Source organism: Eurosta solidaginis, chromosome 2, assembly GCF_040869045.1.
Source record: "Eurosta solidaginis isolate ZX-2024a chromosome 2, ASM4086904v1, whole genome shotgun sequence".
NCBI classification, from domain to species: Eukaryota; Metazoa; Arthropoda; class Insecta; order Diptera; family Tephritidae; genus Eurosta; species Eurosta solidaginis.
Window position 1 is genome coordinate 254,696,695 of NC_090320.1, and position 23,161 is coordinate 254,719,855.

A 23,161-nucleotide genomic window follows, 5' to 3' on the forward strand; every position below is an offset into this window, starting at 1 on the left:
CTATAGGTGGACGCCTTTTCGAGATATCGCCATAAAGGTGGACCAAGGGTGACTCTAGAATGTTTGTACGATATGGGTATCAAACGAAAGGTGTTACTGAGCATTTTAAGAGGGAGTGGGCATTAGGTCTATAGGTGGACGCATTTTCGAGATATCGCCATTAGGGTGGGCCAGGGGTGACTCTAGAATGTTGTACGATATGGGTATCAAACGAAAGGTGTTACTGAGCATTTCAAGATGGAGTGGGCATTAGGTCTATAGGTGGACGCCTTTTCGAGATATCGCCATTAGGGTGGGCCAGGGGTGACTCTAGAATGTGTTTGTACGATATGGGTATCAAACGAAAGGTGTTACTGAGCATTTTAAGAGGGAGTGGGCATTAGGTCTATAGGTGGACGCCTTTTCGAAATATCGCCATTAGGGTGGGCTAGGGGTGACTCTAGAATGTGTTTGTAAGATATGGGTATCAAATGAAAGGTGGTAATGAGTATTTTAAAAGGCAGTAATCCTTAGTTCTATAGGTGGACGCCTTTTCGAGATATCGCCATAAAGGTGGACCAAGGGTGACTCTAGAATGTTTGTACGATATGGGTATCAAACGAAAGGTATTACTGAGCATTTTAAGAGGGAGTGGGCATTAGGTCTATAGGTGGACGCATTTTCGAGATATCGCCATTAGGGTGGGCCAGGGGTGACTCTAGAATGTTTGTACGATATGGGTATCAAACGAAAGGTGTTACTGAGCATTTCAAGATGGAGTGGGCATTAGGTCTATAGGTGGACGCCTTTTCGAGATATCGCCATTAGGGTGGGCCAGGGGTGACTCTAGAATGTGTTTGTAAGATATGGGTATCAAATGAAAGGTGGTAATGAGTATTTTAAAAGGCAGTAATCCTTAGTTCTATAGGTGGACGCCTTTTCGAGATATCGCCATAAAGGTGGACCAAGGGTGACTCTAGAATGTTTGTACGATATGGGTATCAAACGAAAGGTGTTACTGAGCATTTTAAGAGGGAGTGGGCATTAGGTCTATAGGTGGACGCATTTTCGAGATATCGCCATTAGGGTGGGCCAGGGGTGACTCTAGAATGTTTGTACGATATGGGTATCAAACGAAAGTTGTTACTGAGCATTTTAAGAGGGAGTGGGCATTAGTTCTATAGGTGGACGCTTTTTCGAGATATCGCCATTAGGGTGGGCCAGGGGTGACTCTAGAATGGTTGTACGATATGGGTATCAAACGAAAGGTGTTACTGAGCATTTTAAGAGGGAGTGGGCATTAGGTCTATAGGTGGACGCCTTTTCGAAATATCGCCATTAGGGTGGGCTAGGGGTGACTCTAGAATGTGTTTGTACGATATGGGTATCAAACGAAAGTTGCTACTGAGCATTTTAAGAGGGAGTGGGCATTAGTTCTATAGGTGGACGCCTTTTCGATATATCGCCATTAGGGTGGGCCAGGGGTGACTCTAGAATGTGTTTGTACGATATGGGTATCAAACGAAAGTTGTTACTGAGCATTTTAAGAGGGAGTGGGCATTAGGTCTATAGGTGGACGCCTTTTCGAGATATCGCCATTAGGGTGGGCCAGGGGTGACTCTAGAATGTTTGTATGATATGGGTATCAAACGAAAGGTGTTACTGAGCATTTTAAGAGGGAGTGGGCATTAGGTCTATAGGTGGACGCCTTTTCGAGATATCGCCATTAGGGTGGGCCAGGGGTGACTCTAGAATGTGTTTGTACCATATGGGTACCAAACGAAAGTTGTTACTGAGCATTTTAAGAGGGAGTGGGCATTAGTTCTATAGGTGGACGCCTTTTCGAGATATCGCCATTAGGGTGGGCCAGGGTGACTCTAGAATGCGTTTGTAAGATATGGGTATCAAATGAAAGGTGGTAATTAGTATTTTAAAAGGCAGTAATCCTTAGTTCTATAGGTGGACGCCTTTTCGAGATATCGCCATAAAGGTGGACCAAGGGTGACTCTAGAATGTTTGTACGATATGGGTATCAAACGAAAGGTGTTACTGAGCATTTTAAGAGGGAGTGGGCATTAGGTCTATACGTGGACGCCTTTTCGAGATATCGCCATTAGGGTGGGCCAGGGGTGACTCTAGAATGTTTGTACGATATGGGTATCAAACGAAAGGTGTTACTGAGCATTTTAAGATGGAGTGGGCATTAGGTCTATAGGTGGACGCCTTTTCGAGATATCGCCATTAGGGTGGGCCAGGGGTGACTCTAGAATGTGTTTGTACGATATGGGTATCAAACGAAAGTTGTTACTGAGCATTTTAAGAGGGAGTGGGCATTAGTTCTATAGGTGGACGCATTTTCGAGATATCGTTATTAGGGTGGGCCAGGGGTGACTCTAGAATGTGTTTGTACGATATGGGTATCAAACGAAAGTTGTTACTGAGCATTTTAAGAGGGAGTGGGCATTAGTTCTATAGGTGGACGCCTTTTCGAGATATCGCCATTAGGGTGGGCCAGGGGTGACTCTAGAATGTTTGTACGATATGGGTATCAAACGAAAGGTGTTACTGAGCATTTTAAGAGGGAGTGGGCATTAGGTCTATAGGTGGACGCCTTTTCGAAATATCGCCATTAGGGTGGGCCAGGGGTGACTCTAGAATGTGTTTTTACGAAATGGGTATCAAATGAAAGGTGGTAATGAGTATTTTAAAAGGGAGTAATCCTTAGTTCTATAGGTGGACGCCTTTTCGAGATATCGCCATAAAGGTGGACCAAGGGTGACTCTAGAATGTTTGTACGATATGGGTATCAAGCGAAAGGTGTTACTGAGCATTTTAAGAAGTGGGCATTAGGTCTATAGGTGGACGCCTTTTCGAGATATCGCCATTAGGGTGGGCCAGGGTGACTCTAGAATGTGTTTGTAAGATATGGGTATCAAATGAAAGGTGGTAATGAGTATTCTAAAAGGCAGTAATCCTTAGTTCTATAGGTGGACGCCTTTTCGAGATATCGCCATAAAGGTGGACCAAGGGTGACTTTAGAATGTTTGTACCATATGGGTATCAAACGAAAGATGTTACCGAGCATTTTAAAAGGGAGTGGACATTAGGTCTATAGGTGGACGCCTTTTCGAGATATCGCCATTAGGGTGGGTCAGGGGTGACTCTAGAATGTTTGTACGATATGGGTATCAAACGAAAGGTGATACTGAGCATTTTAAGAGGGAGTGGGCATTAGGTCTATAGGTGGACGCCTTTTCGAGATATCGCCATTAGGGTGGGCCACGGGTGACTCTAGAATGTTTGTACGATATGGGTATCAAACGAAAGGTGTTACTGAGCATTTTAAGAGGGAGTGGACATTAGGTCTATAGGTGGACGCCTTTTCGAGATATCGCCATTAGGGTGGGCCAGGGTTGACTCTAGAATATGTTTGTACGATATGGATATTAAATTAAAGGTATTAATGAGGGTTTTAAAAGCGAGTGGCCCTTAGATGTATATGTGACGGCGTTCTCGCGATATCGACCAAAATGTGGACCAGGTGATCCAGAAAATCACTGCTAATTTGTTTATATATACAATACCACTAACAGCATTCCTGCCAAGATTCCAAGGGCTGTTGATTTCGCCTTGTAGAACTTTTTCATTTTCTTCTACTTAATATGGTAGGTGTCACACCCATTTTACAAAGTTTTTTCCAAAGTTATATTTTGCGTCACTAAACCAATCCAGTTACCATGTTTCATCCCGTTTTTCGTATTCGGTATAGAATTATGGCATTTTTTTCATTTTTCGTAATTTTCGATATCGATAAAGTGGGCGTGGTTATGGTCGGATTTCGCCCATTTTTTATACCTAGATAAAGTGAGTTCAGATAAGTACGTGGGCTAAATTTAGTAAAGATATATCGGTTTTTGCTCAAGTTGTTGTGTTAACGGCCGAGCGGAAGGACAGACGGTGGACTGTGTATAAAAACTGGGCGTGGCGGTGGACTGTGTATAAAAACTGGGCGTGGCTTCCACCGATTTCGCTCATTTTCACAGAGAACAGTTACCGTCATAGGATCTATACCCCTACCAAATTTGAGAAGGATTGGTAAATTTTTGTTCGACTTATAGCATTAAAAATATTCTAGACAAACTAAATGAAAATGGGCGGAGCCACGCCCATTTTGAAACTTTCTTTTATTTTTGTATTTTGTTGCATCATATCATTACTGGAGTTGAATTTTGACTTAATTTACTTATATACAATAAAGATATTAAATTTTTTGTTAAAATTTTAATTTAAAAAATTTTTTTTTTAAAAAGTGGGCGTGTTCTTCATCCAATTTTGCAAATTTTTATTTAGCACATATACAGTAATAGTGGTAACGTTCCTGACAAATTTCATTATGATATCTTCAACGACTGCCAAATTACAGCTTGCAAAACTTTTAAATTACCTTCTTGTAAAAGTGAGCGGTGCCACGCCCATTGTCCAAAATCTTACTAATTTTCTATTCTGCGTCATAACGTCAACCCATCTACCAAGTTTCATCGCTTAACCGCCTTTGGGAATGAATTATCGCATTTTTTCGGTTTTTCGAAATTTTCGATATCGAAAAAGTGGGCGTGGTTATAGTCCGTTCATTTTAAGTAGCGATCTGAGATGAGTGCCCAGGAATCTACATACCAAATTTCATCAAGATACCTCAAAATTTACTCAAGTTATCGTGTTAACGGACAGACGGAGGGACAGACGGACGGACGGGCATGGCTCAATCAAATTTTTTTTCGATACTGATGATTTTGATATATGGAAGTCTATATCTATCTCGATTCCTTTATACCGGTACAACCAACCGTTATCCAATCAAAGTTAATATACTCTGTGAGCTCTGCTCAACTGAGTATAAAAATCACACATACAATTTGTATAAATTTACGCGCACATTTCATGGGGTAAACGCGGTAAATTCAAAGGAATGCAACCTTGCAGATATTACAGCAGGCATTTTCATCAGAAATCTCCAGCATCAGCAAGTCATTTACAAGAATATCTTAGTAAAGACGTTTTAGTTTTGATTTTTCACTTAATAATGGCATTTTTTAATTTGTATAACAATCAAACAATTTTTTTTTTTGCAATAATACAGCTGATCGACAATTAAGTTTATCAGGAATATTACTAGGTGCGTTAATCTAAAGGTGTGTGCAAATGGATATAATTTTACATCTTATAAATTTATATGCTTTAATAAGTCTTTCTATTATTATTTTTTTTTTTTTAAATAAGGGCAGTCTCTATTTAGTTGTCAACCGCTGTAAGCCTTTACACTTTTGTGCTATTGTATAAAGTCTTTCGTATATTTTGACATTCACTGAAAGGTGAAAAGCCTTCCCTTCAACGCCATGTTAAGTACGCCTATATTTATGCCATTCCTTGCCCGCCTATGCGTCCATTATTTAGTGTTTCTGTATTCATGTACACTTGTCCCTGCCTTAGGCGCTTCTCATTTGCACTGAATGTCATATGTGGACGTTAAAACTACCACACCGCTTTGCCTTTGCTGGTTGATGCTGGTCGGCTGTTTGTAACATTTGCATTTGTCGTTGCCTTTCAAGCAATTTTGACCTCCTTACTTTACATAAGTTTATTTCCTTGTATATCAGCATGTGGGAGGTCAAAGAACGTCAGCACATATATGATTAAATATTCTCACAAATATGTGTGTACATGTGTATTACAAGCTCATAACAGAAGTATGGTAAGAGCGCAGTAACTTTTTTCTTTTCAAAGATTTTAAAAGAAGCATTCGCGCTACGATAAAGTATTTCAGAAGAAAATTGTGCAAAAGATTTCGGCAAAGGCTTTTCAAGGAACATCTTCAACTCATTTTAAGCGGTTATTCACGAGGTCGCTGGATTTACTTTATATGAGATCTATTGTGTGGTGTCGTCATTGAAAAATCCCGTACCCCTCACGTGTTTTAAGGATATATATCACGTTCTTGCAGGCAATCGTTTGACCAATTGGACGATCCGGGTCTGGAGAAGCAACCCTATAGAAAGCTTCTTGTGCAAATTCTAGATATCATTCAAGACAAGAAATTGCTTTTGACGTTTAAACAGAAAAATCGATTCAGTTTAATCCTTTTAAAAAACGATATTCAAGGACAAAAAAGGGCTTTATCTGTGGGATATGTTTATTTTTGAATTTTTGGAGTCTTTCACAGGGAAAAATTTTAATTTTGAAATATTTTCTCACCATCACTGAAACTGTTTAGTATGATCTATTGCGTAAGATTTATTTAAAACTGTTATTACCATAAATCTCTCCCAAATAACATTATCTAAACTTATCATTATTATTATAAGGGCATGCAAAAAACTGTTATTCCTGAAAATTTATACCAGAAAAAATCAAACTTTGTCTGAACGGTATACCTTTAGAGTCATGCGGAGTCTAATTATGGGAGCATTTTGAAGTTATTGCTGGACTGTTGGGTTTCGTAGTTATGTTGAGATCATTCAAGGATTGTTCTGAAAATCATTACGGCGCTATGTTAGATTTTTTTGTGACTGTTCTTAGAAAGGTTTCGAGTTCGTTTTGGGAAGGTATAACGGAACATTTTTTGAACAGGAACTTTAGTATAATTTCGAGACCATTTCGGGATTATGTTGGCACGATATTTGGAACGTTATAGGATAATTTTGGGATTATTATGTAGCCGTTTTGAAATAATTTCTGGATTATATTAACGACTTTTCGTGATAATTTTGGGACAATTTTCCTTCTTTTGGCAGGGTTCAGAAAATTTTATTTACGAATACAAAAATTCATGGGGCTTTTATTATGTTACTATTTGTGAATTATCAAAATTTTACCCCTTTGTTATTGAAAAGGTATCGATTTTTTATAGACAAAATATGGAATGGCAATCAAAAAGGAAACGATTTTTTATCGAAAAAATATCGATTTAATAACTAATAAGTGTAACTATTTAGAAGTGTTCAAAAAAATTGACTCATGAATGCAACTCTTACCTACTAGTTATCGATTTACTATTTGTGAATTATCGATATGTTACCGGAAAAAATATCGATTTATTATTGGAAAAATATCGATTTTGTCAGTGAAAAAATAACAGTCTGTTGTCGAAAAGTTATTGCAAAAGTATCGATTGGTAATAGAATTGCGATTGATTTTTCTTTGAAATGTTATTGATTTTTTATCGATAGCTTATTGATTTATATCAAAAACAAATCGATTTTCCATCGCTAAAATATCACTTTGCTATGAAAAGATTATCGGGTTGATAGGAGCACACTATTAAAGATTTGACGATATCACCGTCGGTACCATAAACTTTCCGTAAAACTTTTCCTTCGAACACTTCAAGGGCCGTCCCAATGATAACACTTCAATAACAAATCTATAACTTTTCGATAAAAAATCTACAATTGAGCCACATTTTTTCGATAAAAAGAAACAATAACTCATCGGCAACGTTTCCTATCTATAACAAACTAGAAGACCCGGCAGACGTTGTCCTGGCCTAAATTTGGCCTATCTGCATACATTTTAATAAGCTTTTTCAGTCTCACTCTGCCCTCTTCCTTTTTCCTAATCCTTTTGTTCACTCCTCCCTCCGTCTTTTTCGCTTCAACTATCTCCATCTTCGTATCATTCTATCTCTTTCTCAATCTCCTTCTCCTTCTCTCTTTTCTCTTCTCTCAATTCCTTCTCATTGTTTTGCATCCCTTATTGCCTGTCCCAGAGGGTGGTATGTATTTTATTCCAGTCCCTGTTGCAGTCCCACTCCGAGTCAGTTTAATAGATATAGATTTTTATTTTTCACACTTCACTATAATATTAAAACGAAATGCAGATATTCGTTGCTTTTGAAATTCGGCTTAAAAATTGCACATAGAACAACTAAAGACTCTCCTGAATTAAAAAAAAAAATGTCTTAGTACCTCAAATCGCGGGCCCCCTCAGAAATCCTGGGCCCCCTCTCGACGGCCCTGGTGATGTGCTATATATATATATATATATATTATATGTATGTAAAGTTAAATAAGTACGTACACAAACATATTCATATCAACTGAAGAGAGGTGCACCACTGCGTATACGTAACATTTTATTACTAGGTATAAAAAAAATTTGCGATAAAATAATATTGCGACTATAAACTGAGATATAACCTATCTTATGTCTTAAGTTAGGTCAAACTACACACGGGGTGCAAAAAAAATTCAAAATCGGTTTAGTAGTTTAGGAGTCCATCGCGGCCGAAAATGTTGTGACACGTGTTTTTTATATATTAAGATTTAAGACTTTTCGAAAACAGGGTATACCTTGCCGATTACAAACCGATAAAAATAAATAAAGAACACACCCTTAAAACATCGATAATAATCCGAGAACTGTTGTTATCATTTCGCTTTCATTGTTTTTCTTTCTTTTCTTTCTCTTTTATTTTCTCTATTTTTTACACATCAAAAAATTCGTGCCGTATTTTGGAAGCACATAAATAATTCATTGGTTTGTTATCCCTTTACAACTCTGTAAGCTAACATACATATGTACGTACATGTGTCTTAACAGAACGTGGTTTGTATATTTTCGAGAATCGATTGTTCTCGATCACTGCCCATTCTTTTTATTTTACATTTAAACAAGTAAAGGTGTCTAAGTTCGGGTGTAACCGAACATTATATACTCAGCGTCAGCTTCAATTGCACATTTCATTTCAGATAAATTACTTTTCTACATAACACGTGGCAACTTCAGTTTAAAAAAAAATGTTCCCCATTTCCCCTTACAATAAAACTTGATAAGTGGAATATCATTGATTCAAACCTATTTTTTGCTAAGTTATATGTTATTATTCTAGTCTATGACCCTTTTAAACCTTTTCAACCTGTTTTATATCTAAGTTGTCGTGGTCTTTAACCGATCCCGTCCGGTTTTACTAAAAATATTTTCCGCTATAAGGAAAATATGTGTACCTAATTTTGTTACGATATGTAAATTTTTCCCCTAGTTATGGCTCCCGAAGCATGGAAAATTGCTTGGACAAAAAAGGGGCAGTGCCACATCCATTTTTCCAAATTTATGTGTTTTCCAATTTAATGTTAAAATTCAATTTAGAAAGTGAAATTCTATTGTTACAAAATCCCCTTTTCGATAAGATATAGCTTATTATTTTCGTCTACGATCCTTTTAAAAATCTTTCACATAAAGATGTGCGTGGTCTTTATACGATATCGTCCATTTTTTCTAGAAATATTTCTTGCTATAGGGAAAATTTGTGTACCCAATTTTATTAAAATGCGTTGATTTTTCTGCGAGTTATGGCTCCCGAAACATAGAAAATTGTCTAGTCATAAAAGGGGCGGTGCCACGCCTATTTTTTAAAATTTGAAGTTTCCTCTATTTATTGTTATAAATCCACTTGAGAAATGAAATACCATTGATATAAAGATCTTTTTTGCAAAGATATAACTTATTTTATTCGTCCACGACCCTTTTAAAAATCTTTTATATAAAAGTGGGCGTGGTCCTTAACCGATTTCCTTAATTTTTCTATAGTAAAGGCATCCTCTCTGCCGAATTTTGTTACTACAGGTTTAACGATTTTTAATTTATGATTAATAATATTTCTAAAATTGATTTTATCACAAGTGGGCGGTGCCACGTCCATTTGAAAATTTGTTTTTAAATTGTTAACAAGAGTCTCAGCATCAGTCCACATGTCAAATTTCAGAATTCTAGGTGTACTATTTACTAAATAATCAGGTTTTTTGTGTTTTCCAAAATGTTATCTACATAAAAAGTGAGCGTGGTTATCATCTGATTTCGCTCATTTTCAATACCAATCTATTCTGGGTCCATATAAGCTCGTGTACCAAATTTGGTGAAGATATCGCAATATTTACTGAAGTTATCGTGTTAACGGACAGACGGATGGACGGACATGGCTCAATCAAATTTTTTTTCGATACTGATGATTTTGATATATGGAAGTCTATATCTATCTCGATTCCTTTATACCTATACAACCAACCTTTATCCAATCAAAGTTAATATACTCTGTGTGGAAAGCACGCTGAGTATTAAAATCTCTAACTGTGTCATACCGAAAACATCAATACGGGCATTTAACGGCTACTTAAAGATAAAAGATTATAAAACTAATTTATTTCTATATTTCATGTGCAGATATTCTTAAACAAAAAATTAAGACCATAAAATGCTTAAATAAATAAAGGCCGAAATCAAAATTTCATTATTCCAATTTGTGTAATGCTATCCGAAAAACAGTCAGAAAAACACTTTACAAACCTAGATCCAACTTGGAGTTGTAAACATAAACACGCCTACGCAAATCCATTGAGATACAAAGTATAAAGCTAAATAAGCCGTAAGTCAAACTATTTACTAGACTTTTGGAATGTTACAGAAAGCAGGATGTGCTAAATGGCGGCAAAATGCCGCTTAGCTTAAGCGTTAAATAAAGCATACGTACGAATTAAAATGACATCATGTTTTGGAAGTTGAATTTATAAACATGAATTTACTTCAAAACCAGTGTGTGTGTGTGTGTGCGTGTGTTAAAGTATGTTGTTGTTTTATATACATAATTTACGAGCTAAGTGAGGAAGCTAAAACAAATATAGATACTTTAAGCTCAGACGTTTTAGAAGAACGGCGTCTGTGAGTGTCTATAAATGTTTTTATTGTTGAACCATGCCTTGCTAAGTAAAATATAACATAATCGAAAAAAAAGCAAAGAACACACCTCTGTATGTACGTACATAGACGAGTTATATCCAGTGTTGCCATTTTAGCTTTTTTCAAGCTGGATTTAGCATTTTGTTTCTTCGTTTAGCTTGAAAATGTGCGATTTAGCTTAAGGTTTTCAGAATTTTTTTTTAGAGTTTTTCTCAGACAGTGTGGAATACAGAATTTACATTTTTCGTTGGTTCTCTGAAAGGAAAAAAAGCAGATTTCCTAATTAAAAATTGTTTTATCAGCCCTGAACATATTACGAAAATTTATAGACTATAGTGGAGTTTTATTTATCATGTATGTCGTTTAAGATTGAGATTAAGAAATTGGAGTAAAATTTAATTAAAGTTTTGTGTTCTTTTATGTCTTTTAAGAAAAAAAATATTAAAACGCATAGACAATTGCCTTAAACTTTTAGCCTTTTTTCTTAGCCTTAAAAATTTTTATTTAGCCTTTTTTAGTTTATTATTTTTGTCAGCTTTTTTTTCTGGAAAAACTCTGGCAACACTGTTTACGTTTTTGATAAGCTCTTTCATAGCCCTCTAATTTGCTAGTGAAACATTTTATGGTCTCATAAAAAGGAAATTAAAAGCTCATGTAAAGTAGAATGAAATTGTTTGTAATGTTCAACTTCATATTACTTAGGCACTAATTTTATATTACAAGGCATCAGGTGTATTCTCCATATATTTGTGTGTAAAAGGATTTCGCTGGAACACAACAAGATAGTAAGATAAACACATCTGTGTTGCAAATAAAGCTCATAATGGACAGCAAATAAGCTAATGAAATATGTAAGCGTTCTATTCAAGTTAATGTTATATGAAAAAGAAATAGAAAACTAAGTGTTTAAGAGGGTTACTAGAAAATCCAAAAATGGCTTTAAGAGATTAACAAATTTTAATGATTATTGATTATGTTGAGTAGTCTGCATCCAATGGTTCAATGATTAATTGCCAGTAGGTAAGTCTTTCAAGTGATTAATAATTATTAATAATAACTTAAATATAAAAAAATTATTTATTCTTAAAAGCATGATTTATACAACTATTTAATTATTTGAATTAATTTAAATTTTTTTATTTACAGGATTAATATAATTACTTGTTTAATATCAATTAACTTCAACTTAAAACAAGTACGGACGGGACTGTCTTGGGCTGTGCCGAATACTTCATACCTTTCATGTATGGGACTAAACAATAATTGTATCCCATTCGTAATCTCCAAATAATGTGCTGTATAAGATAAGAAATATATAGTGAACAGATGTACATACTTAAACGATTTTAAGATATATATAAACAAATGGCAAAAAAACCCCTTATCTGAACGATCGGTTGTATGGGATATGTATTATATATAGCTCCGATCGAAATTATTTTTTCATGAAATCGTCTATGATATATTAGAATAAATATCACCAAGTTTAACGTGTTTATATTGGAAATTAAGGGAGAAACAAAAATCTTTCTATCTGAACGGTCGGTTGTATGGAATATAACTATATATATCTCCGATCAAAGTAATTTTTTTCAGTGTATCGTCTATGATATATTAGAATATATACCACCGAGTTTCACGTTTATACTTTCTAAATTGCGGCAGGAATGACCAAAATCGTCTTATCTGAACGATCGGTTGTAAGGGGATAAATGTTATAGTGATCCGATCCTACCGGATCCGACAAATGTCTAATATAATACAAAAATACATCCTTGCGCCACATTTCATTCAGATATCTCAAAATTTGACGGATTAGTTTGCGTTCAAACAGACAGACGGACGGAAAGACGGGCATGGCTATATCAACTCAGTTCGTCGACCTGATCAATTCGGTATACTTAATGGTGAGTCTATCTTCTATATTTCTCAACGTTAAAAACATCGGACCAAAGTTAGTATACCATTTTGTGTTCACGAAAGGTATAAAAATAAGAAAAAAAGCCAAGAAATACAAATTCTTTTCAATTATCGACTGCTTAATATTTATTAACTATCTCAACAAGTATTAAGCAGTCGATAATTGAAAAGAATTTTTATTCCTATGCGAATGTGAGTACGGATATGGAGAAATGTTCTTTCTTTTTAAAAAGGCACACATTTTAAGCAATAACGCCCTACGCCCATACCAGCAGAGCCAAGATCTGATAAACCCCATAACCTCGCTAGAGCAGTGCATCCGTAAAGGAAATACTCAGAAACTCCGACAAAAGTCATTCCTTGGTTTTCTTATGCGTTTGTTGTGTACTGAGAGACGATTGAAATTGATAAACAACATAGTGAGGTTCTTATACATACGAGACCACGTCTGTCGAGAAACCTCACAAATAGGCACCAATGCCCGTCTGAAATTGGGTTTCTCAGTACGTGGCAATAGAAAGAGGCATTTTCCTTAACTGAATTATATCGGTCTTTTCAGTGGCTTTTTTTTCCTACCTTCAAAAGTTTCGATTGCTTGATTGTCGGTCAAAATAATTGTAACGCATGTGCGATTCTTAGATAGTAGCCATAGAGCATTCTCATTTATGGCTGTAAATTCTGCCTGGAATAAGCTGTGTTCTGCAACCAATTTAAGGTGCGCGAAAGATCCTTTGATTATATAACACTGCTTCACTGCCACTCATTTTGAAGCCTAACTGAATACGGCTGTAGTGAATATATCGTCCCTTTCGTTCAAGTTGACGAAAGTTTTTCGAGATGGTTTCGAGAATAGAACTATGGCCAAAACTGACCTCTCTTTGAAGTATTAAGCACTACCGCATTACAAGCCGCCTGGACCTTAATATACAAGTCTAGAGATTTTGTGTTTATGAAGGTTAGTGTCCAAGTTATAAGTATCACGGCTGATCGCTGCACCCTACTAATGTTCCTGACTGTGCTGTTTTTTTCTGTTGCTGAACTCTAAAATGTAATTTCATAACATAAAATGGGTCTTATGACCCCCATTAAACCCCATATTTTACTTATGGCTACTTTAGAGGCGTAGAGGGCTATTGAGACTTCTCTGGATATGTTCTTAACATACTTGTTCCAGCTCCAGCGTTACCCCATTTAATTGCAGTAGTTCGAAAGATGGTATTCTGTATAGCCTGGTAAATAGAACCATCCAAGTGTTCGCAGAACCAGCCTTCTATGAAGATTAAAGCGGTTTGCAGTAGCTTAACCAGAGTCTAAAAGCATTTTCCGTTTATTGTAAGAGCCATGTTATCGGTAAGGTGATTAATTTGCAACCAGTTCTCTCTATTTCAGTATTAAGATTTTCACCGATGGGCTCTGAGAACAAAATTTTAGTTAAGCCGGAAGCAACATCATATGGCAAGTCATCAATTTTTGTCGAAGTGATAGCGATTTTTATCGATAAGTTATCAGTTTTTCATCTACGTAATTTGGGCGAGTTATCCATTTCTTACCGACGAGTTAGGGTCTGCTTGTTTTCAAAAAATATTATATGTCGATGATTTATCGATAAATTATCAAAAAGTTTTGGATTTGCTATCCGCATGGTAATGCTTTTTTGTTCAAACATTTTAAGGAAGTTATCCGTCCCTTTTAAAAAAAATTTATCATCATGTTTTTAAACAGTTATCAATTTGTTATTAAAAAGTTATTGGCCTCTTATTGGAGTGTTACCAATTCGTGACTGGTGCATCAGAGATTTTTATCGAAAAGTAATCGATTTGTTATCAAGATTTATCGATCCTTTATCAAAAATTTAGCGCCTTGGTATCGAATAATTTATTTGAAATTGTTATCGAAAAGTTTTTGATTTTTCATCGATAATTTTATGATGTGTTTTTAAAAATATATATGTTATCAGCGTGCTATCGATTTGGTATGGAAACGGTGCAAATGACTAAAAAAGTTGAATTCCCTTCGTAGTGCTACCAATTTGGAATTGAAGATCTATCAATTGGTTATATACCAGATTGTGTTCGAGAGAAAATTCTTCGAGTCATTTACGAACCTCTACACCTTGGCGCCTGCGAGTACAGCAGAAAATCTAGTGATGAGCTATACAGCGGCTAAGCAGGCCATGCTAAGCGAATAAAAGGTGATGCTACGTCTAAAAAAGTATTTTTATCGGAACTCGTCTATAGAAGCAGAGGAAGAGGGCGGCCCCCAGTCAGCTGGAAGGGCCAGGTTTAAATTCCATTGGCGTGACCAATTGGCGCCAGTTAACTCAAAGAAGAAGCGATTGGCGCGCCCTGTTTGACGGCGGTAAGCATTTCTGTATACTTCGATAACTGTACTTACAAAAATAATATCTAGTTTTACAGAAGCTTAAGGAAGAGAAAAATTGACATAATGAAAATTTTACTGTCACCTTCTAGAAAATAGAGGTTATTACGGTTGACTTGCGTCGAAAAGTATGCTAAAGCCTATACTACATGCATAAAGTAATATATTTCTATGCGCCCTGCTTAAAGCTGGATGTTGTACCAACCGCCTGATGGTGATTTTACCTAATCACAGCCATGGTCGCGAATCTTTCTTTCCGGTTGCCTTTTCTCTTGGATACTGACGTTTTGTTACGATAAAAATTTTTCAATAAAGTGCTTTGCTATATATGCAAATGGCTAAACCATAAGATGGTGAAATAATGTCCCAATTGTTGGGAATTCGACATATCTAAGCATTTATCTGGTGAAGTCGAAAAGAAGTGATGCAGGTAAAATTCAATGGCGGTTGGCAATAAATGTGCGAAATTGTGACCACTATAAAATTCACGAAAATATTGGGACTAGTTGCATCGAGCCATTTATCGGGGGCAGCAGTCACCTACTGTTGAAAATATTTCGAGGGGTGCAAGCTAACTCCTCGCAAAACAATTATATTAAAAATTAATTTGGGGACATCATAGGTTTATCATCATTCAGTAACTTGTTGTTGGAAATATTACGGGTGGCGCATACCAGCTCCTCGCGAAATTATCATAGTGAAGAACAGCATGCGTTTATCATAACTCATTCACTTAATGGTGGAAATACTTCGAATGGTGCAAGTCAGCTCCCCGCAAAACTATTATATTGAAGAACATCCTACGTTATCAAAATTCAATCACTTAAGTTTGGAAACACTCGCAAAAATATTACATTAAAGAGTAAGACTTCATATTGAAACATCAAACTAACATATGATGTAAACCATTATTATAAATTCCATATCTATGTAATCTGTTAATTTGTAGATGTCATATGTTTATCATAATTTTGAATTCAGTCGTGAGTGACATTGAAATAATTTCTTAAAAATTCGTAGATATAAGTCAAACGGGATCAGGAGAAATTGGGTTTTGAGTGACGAGCGGGGTAGGTAGTGAAGTGTAGCAACTAGAAGGGTTTAGCCCTATTCAGCATCGACAAGCTAGGATAGGAGAGACGTCACAAGAGATGGGAATAGCGTTTTGAAGTTCTACGCTCGATGGTGTGAGCACCTACAGTTCCTTTCACTCTAGGCACCCAAAATCTATACACCCCATAATTGTATTAAAGATTAAGCTATAAAGAATTTTGTGCAAAATGAATAATGAATTGCTAAAGAAGAATTAGTGTGTGATGAATCTTATTATGGAGTTAGGACAGACGGACGGTAGGGCTAATTTGTCAGCCTTATTGAGGCAATTCAGAACATTAAGGATGGATTCCAGTGCATGGTGAGCTACGGATAAATGAGGGTGATGCGGATCATACTCCGTGTCTTAGAATTGAGTACGTAAATTTGTTTTTCTTTATTGTCAGTGCTGTGAAATGAAGGCCCGAAACAACCCACCCACTCCGACGAGCAGAGCCGTTCGCTACAAGCGTACTCAAGGGTCATCACATTTTCAAGCGCGTTCGAGGTTTTCGACACAGGTAACAAGTTTAAAAAGTATGTATTGGATCAGCGTATCCATTTAAATTTTAATCAATATATAACTAAGAAACAAGTTTCAAGCTTACTAACTACAGTGATTAGTGAAACATGTAAAAATATATTATGCATAACGTTTATGTCCTCAAATTGTACATTGTTTCAAAACTCACACTTTTTAGTTAGCTCCTTTTACATTTCTATATATGTACATTCTCTTCGTAAAAAGCACCGATACACAAAAAATTGAATACATGTTACACTGTTGGCGTGCTTTTGACAAGCGCTTAGATATGTTAATGCTTCAACTAAAAGCTAAAAATTAAATATATATATCTATCATGTCCGGCATATACTGTGCCTTTATATCAATATTTCAAGTGACTAAACACATAAAGCATGTCATACATGAGCACATAGAAATCACAAAGTGTAGAAGTAAACCCTTATGAAAGTTCAACATATTCAATTCAAAAATGTTACAAGCTTTAGCACTTGCTCTACACAAATTCTACAAATTTACTGACACAAAAACTTGTTGGGCCATATTTGACGCATGATGTAAATTTTAGGTTTAAAAACTGCATTCAGTTCGCAGTGTTAAAAACATTTCTAACATACAAAGTAATCAGTGCAAAAAGCTTTTTTTTTGCAAAAGCACCAATTTTTCACGCTTCGGTGATCGACCTTTTGCTGGATACAAGCGCTTGAAAGATTAACTAATACTATAGTTGTTATTTGATGCAGAATTTCAAATTGATATTGTTCTATGTAGATCCCCATTTGAGGTTGAACTTTAATCTAGAATAACTACTAAACTTTGCAAAAAACATTTTCGATCTCTTTTATAGACTACTTAATTTCCAACTAGAACATATATAATAAGTGATTTGGGTACTAACAAGGCTAGTGCTTTGTTACAGTTAAATGAAATCAATTGTATTTGTCGTACCGCTGAATGATTTATCAATAGGCCGATAAAAACAAAAACAATTGTTAATAAACCATGAGCACTTGGGAACGTCAAACAAAGTAATTGACAATAAACAAAAATCCAGCATTATCAGTGATTTGCACCAGATGGCGCAACACTGAATAAATATAGTTGGTAAAAAGGAATAGAAGTAGCAAATTGCCAGTCAAACAAACCACCGCTGTATAGCTAAATGGTTAACGCAGCATGCCAAAAGCGTACTGATGATGAAGGCTTAGCACCCTTCGAAATGGATATATCTGCGCAGCTATGGCAGGTTGTCTGAAAAAATTTCTACTTACTATTCAAAAAACAAAATACAATTTTTCAAATTTAGAAAAATTAAAAAATAACAATAATTATCATTAGAAAAAAAATTATTGTTCTGGCCTTGAGCTCGATTCGAACCTTGAATGGTTAAATGAAATCTTGAATATTTACCATACGATTTTTATGGAATAACGAAAGTCGTGCCGGGGCACAACTAAACATTAAAATAAATCGCTTTTCCTCCCTACAGGGTAAGAATCTTATATATTATTTCTAATTCCTGTTTTTATGTGCAGGTTCCTTTTTCCAAATCTACAAATAAAGTTTGGTTGTAAAGATGGAGATTCGTGTTATTAGCAAGCTTTGGATATAATTGGTCGTAGTGCTTTTGTTTAGCTATGTTTTATTAAAATAATTTGTTAAAAATAAACGATTGGGAGCACTAAAAGAAATCTGTATGTACTATGGCAATATTTGATTAGAACTAACACTGCATTATCGGCAGTTGCCAACATTCGCCAGAGGGCAGCGCAAGCGAATATGTGTTTTTATCGATAGATGATTGATTGATAGATCAGCTGATTTCTTTTGATATTTGATATGAGACTTTTGTATTTTGATGCCCAAGATGCGCACCGGTTCGGCTAGTAAGAATTATTTTGAAACGATTTTGCAGCATTAATTTTGGTGTGGATGCATACCGGTTTCGGCATTGTGCAATCTTCAGTGTTTAATATTTTATTTCTTATTATTTTTCTTCCACTCTAATATGCATTTTAAAGGAAGTATTTCTACAAATATGTATGCAGAATAAAAAATATATGCTCAGTTTAAATGAGCTGCCCACATAGAAATATTGCTCTGCGTGAATGCACTTTATTCATGGCATAGGCACATACACACATACGTATACACTGCTTTCAAAAATTATAATTATAATCTATATATTAATACGCTAACAAAATTTCCATACAATCAATTGACAGGCTGTTTCGCATACTTAGCATACGTAAAATCATATAAAAAATATATGGATCGATTCGTATTGATCAGCCGTAGTGCATAGGCCTATTTTTGTTAACAAATATTACTCTATTTGTTTATAATTAATAGAAAAAGTTTTTTGTAAATTCGAAAATCTGTAAAACTATGGAAATTGCCATCTATAGGACGCATTATGTTCACAAACCCCCCTGAGTACATAGCTCCAAATTCTCAATTGTTGCGTTGCTCAAATATTTCATCTCTACATATGTATATATTTGTATACGCCAAACGGTGAGAGAACTACTGCTCCGTTCATTTTCTGTTGAAATAAAAATTGTTTCCCATTGTTTCCAATTACCTATATTGGTTTGTACCAAAATCCTTAAAAAATTATTCTAAAATAATTAATAGCGCACAAAAAAACTTTAAAGAGGAGTAATAACTTAACCGGCCTATTTTTTTGGACAAATTTTACTTACACGTAAATGCATAGGTCTTATTTTAACAGATTCTTTGTTTTTCATTTTAGGTGCTTTAAAAAAATTATATCAGAAACAATGAGTCAACTTTTGTTCAAACTCACTAAATTTATTTATTTATAACAATTAATTGCAAATTTGACCCAATTTTTTTTTGCATTTCCAGATTGTATGCTCATTTTAGATATAGCACGTCTTATAGTGAACAAAAAATAAATAGCGGTAGCGCCCCAACGGGGCCTCCCGGGTGGTGTGGAAAAACCTATTTTTCATATTAATGTCAAGTAATTTCACCTCAATTCTATGTCAATTTCTTTGGATTTTACATATTTTTTATATTTTTGTTTAAGGAGCTCCATACCAAAAGGTTATAATTACATTTGAAAATTTTTTAGAAAATTTAAGAAAATGCAATAAAAATTACAATGTCTTAATGAAAAATTTAAGTAAGTTAGACCAGTTAGCTATATTTCCGCTCACTGCTTAACTATTAACGCATTATTTAACTACCCCCAATACTGGATGCATAGACTGAGTTGAAAAAAACAAGAGTTGGTCGAATTTCGACCACAGACGATACTAGTTATAATAATTTAAACTAATATACAACACAGTTTTTCCGTTTATTAAATTTTGTGTTTGAAAACCTTAATTAATGATAGCTCAAAAAATAAAGATAAATAAAACAATGAAATAAAATAAGCACGTTGTTTAGTAAAAACCTAACATTTGTTTTTATTATTTGGTACAAAATAGTTACCGTCGTGGTGTGATGGTAGCGTACTCCGCCTACCACACCGAGGATCCTGTGTTCACGCCCCGGGAAAAGCAATATCAAAAAATTTTAGGAACAAGATTTTCAATTAGAAGAAAATTTTTCCAAACGGGGTTGCCCCTTGGCAGTGTTTGCAAGCATTCCGAATGAATTACTGCCATGAAAAGCTATCAGTGTAAATTCATCTGCTTTGCAGATGCCGTTCGAAGTCGGCAAAAAACAAGTAGGTTCCCGTGCCGCCAAATCGTAGGATAATTTAAAAAGGGCACGACGCAAATTGGAAGAGAAGCTCGGCCTCAAATCCCTTCGGAAGTTATCGCGCGTTACATTTTTTTTATAAAAGAGTTACATACATACAAAAACACAAATGAAGCCACTCCGAACGAACTCTCTTATATGTTAGAAGGTGTTATATCCTTGCCACTTATATGCATTAAAGCTTAGCATGTAGAATTCGCAGCATCATGGAGATGTCATCGTACTTAAGGACTTATTTTCCCACGCTTGCGTTTTCTTCTTTTCCATGGTTTTACGATGCATTTCTACCTCCCCTGCTTTAAGCACCTCATCATTATTAAACACTTTTTCATGTTCTGCTACAACTGCAAAGGAAATCGCTGTGTCAAAATTCAACATGATATACATGGCGATTTTGATTTAAGGTTAAAAAACTTTGGAATTTTCTTCTTTTAAATGTGGGTGGTGCCACATCTCTGCTTCTGTTCTTGTTGTTGTTTTTGTAGCGATAAAGATACTTGCCGAATGTTTTAAGGTATTATATCGAAGTTAATGGTCCTTTGCCGGATATATGTAGATCCGGTACGTTCCGTTAACAAACATATTTAACCCGACCATCTCAGGAACAATTTGATATAACCACATTGAAACTTATAGGCCATTACATCCTCCTCCATGAGAAATTTGGTGTCACCAGAGCTTCACATGTGTATGACACACGCATATTTTTGACAGGATTGGGTTGCTGAAGCTATTAGTTGCCTTTTTACAAAACTAAAAAAAATTTATATATCGTCATTAATTTAACACATTCATCAAGTTTCGCCGATCTTAAAGAATGATTTATCGAATTTCTATTCTTCCAAGTTTTGATATTGATTTTATATCAAAGTTTAAGTGGTCGAAAAAAGATTTTGTTAGTTCTCATAAAGTGTATATATTTAATATTTTGGGGCCTTTTGATTAACTTTAAATCTTCTTCTTCTTAATTTTGAGTCACAATTTCAGTTTACGTATAAAGTTTCGTCGATTCGCCCATCTATGTTTTTAAGCTTTCGCATTTTTTATATTTTTCAAAATTTTCGATATCAAAAAAGTAGACGTAGTTATCAAACCATTTTAACCATATTCATTACCGTTATATCTTGGCGCCAGATAAGCCAGTAGACCAAATTTCTTAGAGATATCTCAATTGTTGTTAGAGTTATCGTACCAACGGGCGGACGAACATGGCTCAATAAAAATAAAAATTTTTGGCGATCCTGATAATTTTAAAGCAATATCGATTACTTTATGCCATTGAGTACTACTATTATCCAACTAAAGCTATTTTTTTGTGAAGAAATACATACTGCGTACAAAAGCGATAAGTCATTTTTTTACTACCCGTTTTTCTTTTTTTGCAATTTTACGGATTTTTTTTATAAGTTTGGCTTTTATTCATTCTTAAATCTAATTTTTACTCTCGACCTTTCATATATAAGATGCAGTCCATAAACCGATATGCACCTCATGCATTGGAAAGTTAAAATTGCGGCACTTAAATTGATAAACGAATATAGAGCTATAAATGATGAACACAGTGTATGGACTAGTATATAATTTTTTTGTGCATGATATGTAAATATCTCCTGCTAAATACATTAAACCTAGTAGAATTCTATGGATTTCATATGGCTTTCATGCTAATGCAATTTTAAAACCGTATCTAAATTTGTATATCTACTTTGTTGAAATCTGCTTTGGATATGCATACTAATGGCCATAATGATCCTACATACATACATACATATATGCAGCTTTGTACAAGAAATATGAAATTATTAAATATAAATACAGGCATAGATATATATGTACATATCTACCCTGCAAAATATGGGATTCGTCTGGGATGAGCAGCAAAGGAGTATGCGTCTATAGCCAATTTTGATCTCTTTATATGGGTTGGAGTGATAGCTATTTTATTTGTCCTTACCTGATCTTCTTTATAAACCATACGGGGACGTGGGACTGTCTTTTAACCCTTTCAAGCATATGGGTCACCTGTGTACCAAAAATGTTTTGAAGCATAGCAAGTAGGCTAGCAATACTTTATTAGTTTATTTGTTAAGTGAAATTAGACACTGAATATATACATCAGTATTTGAAAAGTTATCACAAAATAAATTGAGAGGATTAGTTATAACTAAGTATGAAATTCACATTTCTCTAATTGTTCAATCACGGTTTTAGAATCATACTAGCTGTGTTTTTCTTTTTTACATCCACTGTGAATTCATACAAGTGGCCTATGTTTGATAAAAACTTTCACAATAGTAAACAGCCTCGATCACCCGTTCAATCGCTGTTCGATTACTTAAATCATTTGCTCAATAGTGTTTTTCATCAAGCATTTTTTTAGACGATTGGTATATTGCATTATTTACATATTTTAAAATGTTTGCATAACTGGCTGCTAAAATGTAATCTATTAACTTGATTTTAGAAATGAATATTAATATGTATTTTTATTTTCTGTATACACACGCTGATTTGAAACACAAATGTGAAATTCATGGCACTTCAATTTAATAACCGCTTGCAAAAAACCAACCTCTCTTCCATTCTCTGGCCATTCGCGATAGACTTTCTCCCTGTCGGCAGGTAGCTATGGCAATGGAAGAATAGAAAGATGTTTCGCTTGTATGAATTCACAATGTTTACATCTATATACATTTACGCTAAAATTTTATATGGACTGCTAAACGTCAAATTTATCTACTCTTCTGAAATTGTTGCGCATAAAATTAGTACTACTAAATTTCAATACGCATTATACTCAGATGC